Raw genomic sequence first — 13,650 nt, 5'->3', positions numbered from 1 at the left:
AATTTCTTTCATGAATATTCTATAGTTTTCTGAGCACAGATTCTTTGACTCTTTGGTTAGATTTATTCCTAAGTATCTTATGGTTTTGGGTGTAACTGTAAATGGGATCGACTCCTTAATTTCTCTTTTTTCTGTCTTGTTCTTGGTGTATAGAAATGCCACTGATTTCTGTGGATTGGTTTTATACCCTGCCACTTTAGTGAATTCCTGTATGAGTTCAAGGAGTTTTGGGGTGAAGTCTTTTGGGTTTTCCACATAAAGTATCATATCATCTGCAAAGAGAGTTTGACTTCTTCTTTGCTGATTCAGATGCCTTTTATTTCTTTTTGTTCTCTGATTGTTGAGGCTAGGACTTCTAGTACTATGTCGAATAGCAGTGGTGACAGTGGACATCCCTGCCATATTACTGACCTTAGGAGAAAAGCTCTTGGTTTTTTTCCCATAGAGAATGATATTTGCTGTGGGTTTTTCATAGATGGCTTTTATGATATTGAGGTATGTGCCCTCTATCCCTATACTCTGAAGAGTTTTGATCAAGAAAGGATCCTGTACTTTGTCAAATGCTTTTTCTGTATCTATTGAGAGGATCATATGGTTCTTGTTCTTTCTTTTATTAATGTTTTGTATCACATTGATTGATTTGTGGATGTTGAACCGACCTTGCAGCCCAGGAATTAATCCTACTTTGTTGTAGTGAATAATCCTTTTAATGTACTGTTGGATCCTATTGGCTAGTATTTTGGTGAGAATTTGGCATCCATATTCATCAGGGATATTGGTCTATAATTCTCCTTTTTGATGGCATCTTTGGTTTTGGGATCAAGGTAATGCTGTCCTCGTGAAAAGAGTTAGGAAGTTTTCCTTCCATTTCTATTTTTTGGAACACTTTCAGAATAGGTATTAATTCTTCTTTAAATGTTTGGTAGAATTCCCCTGGGAAGCCATCTGGCCCTGGGTTTTGTTTGTTGGGAGATTTTTGAATACGGCTTCAATTTCCTTACTGCTTATGGGTCTGTTTAGGTTTTCTATTTCTTCCTGGTTCAGTTTTGGTAGTTTATAGGTCTCTAGGAATGCATCCATTTCTTCCATATTGTCTAATTTGCTGGCATATAGTTGCTGATAATAGGTTCTTATAATTGTTTGTATTTCTTTGGTGTTGGTTGTGATTGCTCCTCTTTCATTCATGATTTTATTTATTGGGCCCTTTCTCTTTTCTTTTTGATAAGTCTGGCCAGGGGTTTATCAATCTTATTAATCTTTTTAAAGAACCAGCTCCTAATTTCGTTGATATGTTCTATTTTTCATTTCTTTTCTATTTCATTGATTTCTGCTCTGATCTTTATTATTTCTCTTCACCTGCTGGGTTTAGGCTTTATTTGCTGTTCTTTCTCCAGCTCCTTTAGGTGTAGGGTTAGGTTGTGTACTTGAGACCTTTCTTATTTCTTGAGAAAGGCTTGCATTGCCATATACTTTCCTTTTAGGACAGCCTTTGCTGCATCCCAAAGATTTTGAACAGTTGTGTTTTTATTTTCATTGGAGTCCATGAATTTTTTTAATTCTTTCATTTCCTGGTTGATCCATTCATTCTTTAGTAGATGCTCTTTAGCCTCCATGTATTTGAGTTCTTTCCGACTTTCCTTTTGTGACTGAGTTCTAGTTTCAAACCACTGTGGTCTGAAAATAGGCAGGGAATGATCCCAATCTTTTGGTACCAGTTGAGACCTGATTTGTGACCTACGGTGTGATCTATTCTGGAGAATGTTCCATGGGCACTAGAGAAGAATGTGTATTCTGTTGCTTTGGGATAGAATTTTCTGAATATATCTGTGAATATCATTTGGTCCAGTGTGTCATTTAAAGTCTTTATTTCCTTGTTGATCTTTTGCTTAGATGATCTGTCCATTTCAGCAAGGGGGGGTGTTAAAGTCCCCCACTATTATTGTATTGTTGTCGATATGATTCTTTGCTTTTGTTATTAATTGGCTTATATAATTGTTTGCTCCCATGTTAGGAGCAAAGATATTTACAACTGCTAGATCTTCTTGTTGGATAGACCCTTTAAATATGATATAGTGTCCTTCCTCATCTCTTATTATAGCCTTTGGTTTAAAATCTAATTTGTCTGATATAAGGAATGCCACCCCAGCTTTCTTTTGGTGTCCATTAGCATGGCAAATGGTTTTTCACCCCCTCACTTTCAATCATGGTGTATCTTTGGGTCTAAAATGATTCTCTTGCCGACAGCATATCGATGGGTCTTGTTTTTTAATCCAATCTGATAGCCTGTGTCTTTGATTGGAGCATTTAACCCATTTACATTCAGGGTAACTATTGAAAGTTATGAATTTAGTGCCTTTGTATTGCCTGTAAGGTGACTATTACCATATATTGTCTGTGTTCCTTTCTGGTCTATGTTGCTTTTAGGCTCTCTCTTTGCTTAGAGGACCCCTTTCAATATTTCTTGTGGGGCTGGTTTTGTGTTTGCAAATTCCTTTGGTTTTTGTTTGTCCTGGAAGCTTTTTATCTCTCCTATTTTCAGTGACAGCCTAGCTGGATGTAGTATTCTTGGCTGCATATTTTTCTCACTTAGTGCTCTGAATATATCATGCCAGTCCTTTCTGGTCTGCCAGGTCTCTGTGGATAGGTCTGTTGCCAATCTAATGTTTCTACCATTTTAGGTTACATATCTCTTCTCCCGAGCTGCTTTCAGGATTTTCTCTTTGTTTCTGAGACTCATAAGTTTTAGTATTAGATGTTGGGGTGTTGACCTATTTTTATGGATTTTTGAGAGGGGTTCTCTGTGTCTCCTGGATTTTGATGCCTGTTCCCTTCCCCAAATTAGGGAAGTTCTCTGCTATGATTTGCTCCAATATATCTTCTGCCTCTCTCTCTTTTTCTTCTTCTTCTGGGATCCCAATTATTCTAATGTTGTTTCGTCTTATGGTATCGCTTATCTCTCGAATTCTGCCCTCGTGATCCATTAGTTGTTTATCTCTCTTTTTCTCAGCTTCCTTATTTTCCATCATTTGGTCTTCTATATCCCTGATTCTCTCTTCTGCCTCATTTATCCTAGCAGATAGAGCCTCCATTTTTGATTGCACCTCATTAGTAGCCCTTTTGATTTCGACTTGGTTAGATTTTAGTTCTTTTATTTCTCCAGAAAGAGTTTCTTTAATAAGTTCCATGTTTTTTTCAAGCCCAGCTAGTATGTTTAAAATCATCATTCTGAACTCTAGTTCCCACATCTTACTAATGTGTGTATTGATTAGGTCCCTGGTAGTTGGAACTGCCTCTTGTTCTTTTTTTGAGGTGACTTTTTCCATCTTGTCATTTTGTCCAGAGGAGAATAAATGAATGAGAGAACTAAATGCTAACAGGGTAACAACGTCCCCAGAAAATAAACCCTAAACAAATCAGAAAGGACTTGAAACTAAGGGAAAAGAAAAGGAAAGAAAGAAAAAAGAAAAAAAAAAAAAAAGAAAAGGAAAATGATAAAAACAAACAGACAAAAACAAAACAAAACAATAAAACAGAATATGATCAAATATGATCAGGCTGGTGCATAGATTAGTGCCACACACTAGATTTTGGGGGTATTTTGGTCTGTTAGAGGAAAGTGCCTCCAAAAATTTTAAAGAAAGAAAAACTTATATATGTACAAAAATAAGGGTTAATACGATGAAAGGATGGAATCTGACTGTAAAGATGAAAATTATAACAGATTTTATAAAAGAAATTGATAAGAAGTTGGTTAAAAAAAAGAGAAGAGGATTAAAAAAAAAATAAGGGAGAGAATGTGATCAGGCAGCAGACTAGAACAAAACCATACACTAGAGATTTCGGTATATTTTGATCTGTTAGAAGAACCTGTATCCCAAAATTTTAGAGAGAACAACTTATATATATATATATATATATATATATATATATATGCCAAAAATAAGGTTAAGTACTATGAAGGGATAGAATAGGACTCTAAAAATGAAAAATAAAGAATTTTTAAAAAAGGGATTGATTAGATGTTGGTTGAAAAATGGAAAAAGAAAAATGAAAAAAAAAAAAAGACAGTTAAAAAAAAAATTAACTTTGAAAGACTAAAGAATCATGGGAATAAAGCCATGATGTCTATGTGGAGTATCCCCCTAGTGCTGGAGTTCTGCAGTTCTCATTGATCAGTAAACTTGGTCTTGGCTGGCTGTTCCTGCTGATCTTCTGGTGGAGGGGCCTGTTGCCATGGTTCCCAAATGTCTTTGCCGGAGGCCGAATTGCCCTGGCCTTGCCGGGTCTGTGCTAAGTAATCTGCTCGCGTTTGCTCTTGGGAGCTTTTGTTCCCTGCAAGCTTTCCGTACAGCTTTGGATGACCAGAGCAAAAATGGTGACCTCCCAATCTCCACGCCGGAGGAGCCGAGAACTCGGGGCCCCGCTCCTCAGTGAGCCCCCAGAGAATAGCAGTCAGTCAGTCCCATCTTCCCAGTCTCTGGCCGCCCTCCATGCTCACCTGGCCTGTGACCGAGCGTTTCTCTCTCTGGCACATGAACCCGTTTGGAGTCCCCAAACCCAGCAGATCCCTGCAGTGTGCTCCTGCACTGCTCCTTCAGGGGGTGGAAGGGGAGTCTCCCTGGATCTGCTGCTTGTTGTGTCCCTGCTGGAGGAGCAGTGGCCCAACTGTGCTGCGGATCACGGTTTATGGCAACCCAGAGCTGAGAGCCTGCACCTCGGGTCCATCTCTGCAGCCGGCTTCCCCGCTCCAATACCTGCGAGCTCTGCCACAGTCAGGCACCCCTGGTCTTTCTGTGACCCTGAGGGTCCTGAGACCCCACTGTCCCAGCGAGGGTTCCACCCCCTGCTAGCCACTGGAGTGACATCCCTCAGCGGAGCTGACTTCTGAAAGTTCCGATTTTGTGCTCTGCTGGTCTATCACTTGCTGCTGGCTCCCTCCCCCGCAGTCTATCTTCCCAAATATCACCTCGGATTCACTTCTCTGCACATCTTACCTTCCAGAAAGTGGTCGCTTTTCTGTTCATAGAATTGCTGCTATTCTTTTCTTCGATCTCCTATTGAGTTTGTAGGTGTTCAGAATGGTTTGATACCTATCTAGCTGAATTCCTGGGACTAGAAAAAATTTAGGTCTCCTACTCCTCTGCAATCTTGCTCCCATTCCTAGATAAGGTTTTTTTTTTTAAATTTTCTGAGAATGTCAGTATTTCATGATCATTCTTTCAGTATGCTATTATCTTAAAATAGATTAAGTTATCCTAGCAAATTCTCATTTGCAAGTCATTTTCTATCAATACTTTGAGGCTGTAATTCAGCTTCCATTATGATTATTTACAAGTTGGCTATCAGTCCAGTTTTTGATCTTTTGAAGGTAATCTGCCTTATTTTTCTGCTTCCTTTTAAGGTTCTCTTTAACTTTGCTTTCCTATAAAATGATTATTCATGTCTAATTGCAGATTACTTTTTGTTTGTACTGTTTGTGGTTTTTAGAATGTATTTAATCTATCCTTTGAGATCATCGGTTTAGAAAGTTCTCAGTTCATTCTTTTCCAAATGTGACTATTCCTCTATCTCCCTCCCCTGTCCCCTGCTTCGATATTTCTAAAATTCTGTCTCTCCATGCTTCCTTCTGGATATTTATTGCAGTCTATCTTCAAGTATCAGTGAGCTCTCTTGCTTAACTATAGACCCCAACAGTTATTTCTTATCCCACTTTCTTGAGGCATTGACAATGACTGGAACATTCCAACTTCCAGACCGGAAAAGCCCTGATAGCAACAGAATGCCTAGAAGACATCCTTTCCCTGCCTGATCATGGGCTTAACACATACCAGCCCCATCCATGATCACATGCTCTCTGCTTGCCCTCTTACACTATAATACCCTGAACCTCTCCCTATAAAACTCTAGGTGTACATCTTGTCAGGAGAGAGGGAGGTTGTTAAGGATTGAGCCTGCCACTTCTCTTGGCTGCCAGAACCTGAAATAAATTTCTCCCTTTCTCTTTTCCAAACCCTTATCTCTTGAGTTATTAGCTTGTCTTATGATGAGTTTACCTGAGTTTGTTTGATAACAGTGTTGGCAAACTCAGCCAGGAGCCATGCTTTCAATTTTTCCAGCCCCCTCAGGGTTCCCAGGGACAGAGCAATTGGCTGCGGCAGAGCGCCAAGGCTCTCCCATTCATTTCCTGAGTTAGTGTCTGTGATAGATTGTTTGGTAACAGAAATACACTAATTCTCTCTTCAGGTCTTTCTAATCTCCTGCTAAATTTACCTATTGATTTTTTAAATTTCTACATGGTGTATTTGATATAATTTCCAGTTTTCTGTTGAAGTTTACAATATTGTTTATATTGCTCAACATATATTTTAAAGTATGTGTTTATTAGCAAAAATAATTTTAACTCTCGTGTGTGTTTCTATTATCTGTTGGCTATGTTGATTTTCTTCTATGCTATCTTTCTCCTAACATTCATAATTATTTTTTATTTTGTATCAGACAGTGTGTTTATGGTATTAATCGTGGAAATATTTTGAGGCTATTTTCTTCCAAAGAGAATTTACATATTTTTCTGCTAGGTGATTGGTATTGCTGGTAATTTGGGGGCTTCAATTCTTTAAAGGTGGTTTCCTCTGTGTTTTTAAATTTTATTTCATGTTCCCTAATATATCTTTTGGAATAATAATTACATAATAATAATAATAATAATAATAATAATAATAATAATAATAAAAGGCTTTTGTGTAGTTCTTATTATGTCCTAGGTACACTTCTCAGTGTTTTATAAATATTAACTTGTTTAACAACAGTCTTATGAGGTAGGTAAAAAAATTATTCACATTTTACAAAGAGGTAACTGAGACAAATGAATAATAATTTGCCCAAGATTAGTATTAATTATTAGAACCAATATTCAATTTCAGCTTCCATGTTCTTAAAACTACTACCCAAATATGCCTTTCAATGAAAGATAGTTGCCCTCATCAGCAGCTCATCACTTGGTGAGAACCAATTCAGGAACTTACTCTTCCCTGGAGAATTTACATTTTAAGGTAAGATCACCATGGGAGGAACACAAAAGCATTTATCTCTAACCACAATCTATCTTAGGAAAACTACAACCTACTAAGTCAAGTAACCCTTCAGACCTCTGATATCCCTTCTAACTCATAAACTTCTCTTATTATAATTGTGAAATTTAAGACACTGGAAGGGAAATAATTATTTGGCAAAGGTTTTCCAGGCACCTAGCAATCATACATTATATGTAGCTAATACCTATTATGGAATTTACTATGTGAAAGAAATTTATGAGTCATTCCCATAGATTCTTGAATTTAATCATTAAAACAAATCTATAGTAAGTATTTTTCCCATTTAGGCACATGAGAAAACTAAAGGTAAAACACTGTGATTTGGGGCACCTGGGTGGCTCAGTTGGGTCAGCTTCTGATTCTTGATTTCGGCTTGGGTCATTGTGTGAGGTTGAGCCCCGCATGGGTCTCACTCAGCATGGAGTCTGCTTGAGATTCTCATTCTCCCTCTCCTTCTGCCCCTCCTCCTGTTCACACACACACGCTGTTGCTCTCTCAGGTAAATAAGTAAAATCTTAAAAAAAAAAAAATGTGATTCATCCAAGTCCCATATGTAGCATTAAAATTTAATCTTCACCATTTTGACTCTAGAAACTGCATTTTAACCATGATACTGTACTGCTTACGTGATACAGCCGTCTCTACATATTTTAATTACATGGATGACAGTTACTGACAATAACATTTTGCTGAGTAATTGGTCTTAAATAATACAGTCTTTTCATTATGACAGTTTTTTTTTTCTTTTCGTGGTAGTGACACAGAATAGAATAAATTATGACTCTTGTCAATTAGGCATTAAAACTAGAATATCTGTTATAATTAAGATGTCTCTTGGTAGCCTGGGAAACAAGCAAATCAGCATCAAAGTTCAATAAACAATCGTGTTTCTTTGAAATGAAGAACCAATTAAATTTCTTTTATAATATGATACTGTCTTGATTCCTGTTGATATTAGAAACTTAAAAAAAGCTGTTTCCAATAAAGTTACAAATATGTACATTTGTAAACTTAATATTCATTTTTTTCATGCAATAACTGAGAAAGAATGCCTATTAGGACATATATTCTGTTTTATTTATCATGTATAGGCAATTATGTGTTATTATAAAGTTCTGATATGGACTTAAATATCGTAAACAAAATAATAGCCCAGAATTGGAATTTTGAATTATAACTATTTTAATGACTATACAAAATAATTACTTCCCATTGAGTAGGCCCTATAAACTATATTTTTAATATTCCAATTCATGGTCTAATGGGGTAGATTTATTTGTGTATTTCCACTAAACCTTTTCACTGAACCCTTACTTTTAATGCATTGCATTATATATATCATTACATATACATAGAAATATATAATGATTAGAAAATTTATAAACATGATGAATATTAACCCACCTGTTAATAACCACTCTAAATGTGTGGATGGTTTAAATATACCAGAGACCATCAAAATGGATACAAAGCAGCTATATATTGTCTATAAGAAACTGACTTTAAATATAATGATACAGGTTAAAAGTAAATGTATGGAGAAAAATATGTGATGATAAAATGAAGCAAAAGAAAGCTGAAAGAGCTGTATCAATTTCAGACAAAGCAACTTTGAAACAAAGAAGATTGCCAAGAATAAAGAGACCGTCACATAATGATATGGAATGGTAAAAGAGTTAAGTCTCCAAGAATATAACAATTCCAAATATGGGGACCCCTGGGTGGCTCAGTTGGTTAAGCATCTGCCTTTGGCCTGGTCATGATCCCAGGTCCTGGGATCGAGTGCCCTGCATCAGGCTCCCTGCTCAGTGGAGAGCCTGCTTCTCCCTCTCCTGCCCCTCTCCCCTGCTTGTGCTCTCTCTTTCTCTTGTGCTTGCTCTCACTCTATCTCAAATAAATAAATAAAATCTTAAAAAAATGTTTTAAGAAATAAAAAAAATTAAAACTTAAAAAAAAAATTCCAAATATGTATGCATTTAACACAGAGATCTTCAAAATATATGAGGAAAAAACTGATAGAACTGAGAAGAAAAATATGTACTCTTAAACATACAAGTTATATATATTCTAACAAAGCTAAAATCATATTTCCAAATATATATAAAATGTGATTATACCTTTATAAAGCCACTCATATTTTTTGCTTATTTATTACCTGTATAATATATTTCTGTCATGGAACATCATAAATTTGGCTTTTTATCTTCAATATCTAACAATGATGTTAATAATAGACGTAACAGTTACTAAAATAAATTATTTTAACTAATTTCCAGTTCTTAAAACTTTTTATCTCAGGATTATTTTATTTTCCTATTTCCATATTGACATTAAGACTGAGAAATTTTAAAAATATTTATTAAGTCGTTTATAAATGACAATAATAAACCCTTCACACACTTACTTTAGCAAAATGTTTATGAAAAAACCTGTATTTTCCCTCTCAAGATAGCTGGATTTACAATTTGCTTCTGCATTTATTTTATTGCTATGTCGATTTGGTTGAAGTATATGAAGATATATTTGGGAAAGGGAAAAGTAATTTGATACACTTTTCAGATAAGTGGTAGTTTCTAAAAGACTAGTTGTAGTGTGAAATCTGAAATCCAATCAACGGGCATTAACATATGAAACTATCACTGCATACTAAAGTCTGTTTTAACTCTTAACTTGCTCCTTTTTTAGAGAGAGACAGAGAGAGGTGGGTCAGAGAAAGAGAAAGAGAGATGAGAGAGAATCTTAAGCAGGCTTCATGCCCAGCCCAGCACAGAGCCGGATGCAGGGCTTGATCTCATACCCCAAGATCATGACCTGAGCTGGAATCAAGAGTCAGGTGCTTAACTGACTGAGCCACCCAGGTGCCTCTTAACTTGGGGATGGATTTTTTTTTTTTTTTTTTTTACCTGTTCACAGTTTTGTTACATTGTACCTTGTGATTTGAAAAATACTAGTTCATTGAGTTATGCAGATATTCCAAGTGGTACCACATTTTATAATAAAATATGTAAAGAAAAACAACAATCATCATTATCACCACTGAGGTTAGTTCATGGTGGCACATAGAAATTTTCCTAATTTGTATTTTGGCTTGAAATCTTGTATTTTATTGTTTGGTTTCTTGAAGTGTCATGTGCAAGACTATCAGCCAAAAACACAAATTTAAATAACCTTAATTTGTCTGCTATTCATTCAAACAAAATTGTAGCTTCGTGAAAAGACAGTCTAGTTATGTGTATAATTCAAACAACTGTAGAAGTGTTTTTCCTCGTTAGTCATCATACTTCAGAATACAACAAAACTATTTATGAACACTTCTCTTTTCATGACAGAATATTACAAAGAGGTGTACTGAAGAATTAATAGTTAATAAAATTGATAATTTTAATGTTTCATCAAGGACATTCTTGATGTTCTTTATTTTTTAATCTTACTGCAAGTACCTGCAAGTGAAAAATACAGCAACTTCAAATACAGTTTAGTGCCAATGTCTTCATTGTGCCAAAATGCTAACAGTTTATACACCCTCAGTGAAAATGGCGGCAAAGTAAAAAAGACAAAGTCTTAGTGTGGTAGGTGGAAAAATATCCATGTGGTAGGCAGAATAATAAACATATCTATATCCTAATCCTCGGAACCTATGAAAATGTGAAGTTACGTGACAATAGGAGATTGAAAATGTGTTAAAGTTAATGGCCTTGAGCTGGAGAGATTATCCTAGGTTATTGGGTTGGCCCAATATAATCACTGAGCCCTTAAAAGTAGAGAACCATACCTAGCTTCCGTGAGAGAGAAAGAAAGACGACAGAAAACAAGAAGCAGGGGAGATTTGCATTGTGAAAATGACACTCAACCTACTATTACTGACTGAAGATTGAGTGAGAGGGCCATGAGCCCGGGAATATACATAGTCTCTGGAAACTGAAAATGGACCTTAGTTGACAGCAAGAGAATGGAACTTCTCCTATATCAATCTGAATTAGTAAGGAAACGGGTTTTCCCACAGAGCCTCCAGAAAGGATCACAGTCATGCCAATCATTTTGATTTTAGTCTGATGAGACCTGTATCAGACTTCTGATCTATATGTCAGTTATTTTCTGCTGTTTTAAGTTTGTAGTAATTTGTTATGGTAGCAATAAAAAAAAAAATCTGATGCAATTATTTAAAAAAGTTTTGGGCCTCAGAGTCCTCTGGAAAGTGACTCAGGAACCTCCAATAGTTCATACATTAGGAATTGCTATTCTAGATCTACAAATACCACCCCGTAGTAGAGTTAGCTGGTATATCTAAATTGTTTCTTATTGTAATAGAACTGAACTGGTTTGCCACTTGGGGTGCATTAAATTGAATACAGCCCAAGGAAGTGTTGAAAGCAAAGAACTTTTTATTACTTGTTACAAGTAAGGAGACAGGGATATAATTCCCTGATACCACTGTCTCCTCTAAGCCCATCTTCGGGACCACTTTATATTGCCAGCCAGCAGCCTTTTGGTCAGGTATTTTTTTGAGTAGGAAGTGGTCACAGGAACTTATTAAAACCTTTGTAATCGAGGCACTTGCATGGCTCATCAGTTAGTATCAGACTCTTGATTTCAGCTCAGATCATATTCTCAGGGTTATGAGATCGAGCCCTGTGTCAGTCTCTGTGCTGAGCATGGAGCCTGCTTAAGATTCTCTCTCCAACTCCCTCTGTCCCTTCCTCCACCCCCTCTCTCCCTCTCTAAAAATAAACAAACAAATAAACAAAAAAACAAAACCTTTGTAATCTGTCAAGCATAACTAAAAGAGGTTTGCTTAACTCTGCAATTTTCCAGGTACATGTATGATTTTCTTTGTTTTTGGACATCTCTGTTGTAACCAAGTGGTCTTTCCAGGAACAGGGGGGTTCTCAAAGACTTGTGAAGCTGAAAAATAAGCATGCTGTGTGCAGTTTATTTGTTTTAATTCCTCAGTGTGTTCTCTGATGAACTTATCCCTAAGTAACAAAATGCCTCTGCTAAGTTTTCTACTTTCTGTCTTTTTACAGTGACATCATTCTATGTAACAAAAGTTTGTATTATTAAAACCAATTATTTTTGTCACCTCAGATTGAAATAAATCAAAATAAAAAACTGAAACCCTATACAAATCTAAGGAAATAAATTTGCTCCCCATCAACCCTCTACAAATCTAAGGAAACATATACTATCCTGATTGCGTTGCTTACATACTGCTCAGTTACTAGACATGCCAGCATTTATTAATGAGGAGAAAACATAGGGTCAAGAACATACTTTCCAGTTCCAGGAAAGCACACTTGATTTTAGATGCCTAAGTTTTCAGAGAAAAATCAATTCTACCAACAAATTATAAACCACTTGACTTTAATTATACTTAATGTTTTTTCCAGTACCATATTGATGGGATACTGCTGTTGAAAAGTTGAAACAGTAATTTTGAGAAGAGATTCAATACATGACAATACAGAGTAAATGAATGAGGAATGTATTTTTTTTCATGGGAAAATAATTTACTCCACCTAACATAGATTTTATATTTGAATATATGGGGCTATTAGAAAAGTGCAAGACAACAAAACCACAACAAATAAGTTTTTTATGATTTTACTAATGATTTTCTTTAAGATTATAATATTGAAAATATATAAAAATAAATGTAAATTTAGATAAAATATTTAGTATTGAACCACACAAAATATATTATCAGAATGAAAACCAATGCTCATAAAATTTTTTTATAAGGAAAACATAAATAGCATAGAATAATAAAATAGTAATGGCGATTTGATGTAAAAAAATTCTAAATTTTTAAAGGGTAGTAGATCTACCTATCAAACAAATAACATAGTTACAAACTATTTTAGAACTTCATACTGATCCTGCACAACAGTCTTTTAGGTTTTTGCTAAGTCAGCTCTTTTTCATCATTCACGTTTCAGTTTAAGTATCTTATGCCCAGAAAGTCCTTTCCTAGTGACTCCTGACCCCTATGCAGTGTTCATCTGTCTAAGGGCTCTAATTTACAGTATTTAAGCATTTGTTTATCCTCAGTATCCCCACTTTAATAAAAGAAGTTTTGCATACCCTTTTCAACATTGTACTTCAAGTGCTTATTATCATCCCTGGCACACAGGAAATACTCCACAGTATTCATTGGAAGAATGAATAATCGATGCCTTGACTCACTTAGGAAACTCAAAGCCAGCTTTCATGGATGCCCGGTCTAATAGAGAGATTTACAGTAGTGTTATGGGAAGCTTCGAATAACAGCCTAAGAAGTGTGCTACAATTGGAAATAGTATTTATTCTTGTAGAAGCAAGATGATATTAGAAACTCTAAAACACTTTCTAGAAAGAGACTGAAATCTGTATATGAAAATGTCATATATTTACTTGAGTGATAGGACCAGTCAAACCTTAATATACGAATGGCAGTATAGCCAGGGCACCACAAGAGGCTCTTTCTATGCCTACCATAGAAATTTGCATAATGCCTCTTTGGGCCTGCAGGGCTACACAATGACCAGAATGCACCTTGGCCAGACATATTGGAGGAAATTAA

The sequence above is a fragment of the Phoca vitulina genome, unplaced genomic scaffold (assembly GCF_004348235.1).
Source record: "Phoca vitulina isolate PV1807 unplaced genomic scaffold, GSC_HSeal_1.0 scaffold67, whole genome shotgun sequence".
In the NCBI taxonomy this organism is placed as follows: Eukaryota; Metazoa; Chordata; class Mammalia; order Carnivora; family Phocidae; genus Phoca; species Phoca vitulina.
The sequence above is the reverse complement of the archived record's forward strand: the minus strand, read 5'-3'. Positions refer to the sequence as shown.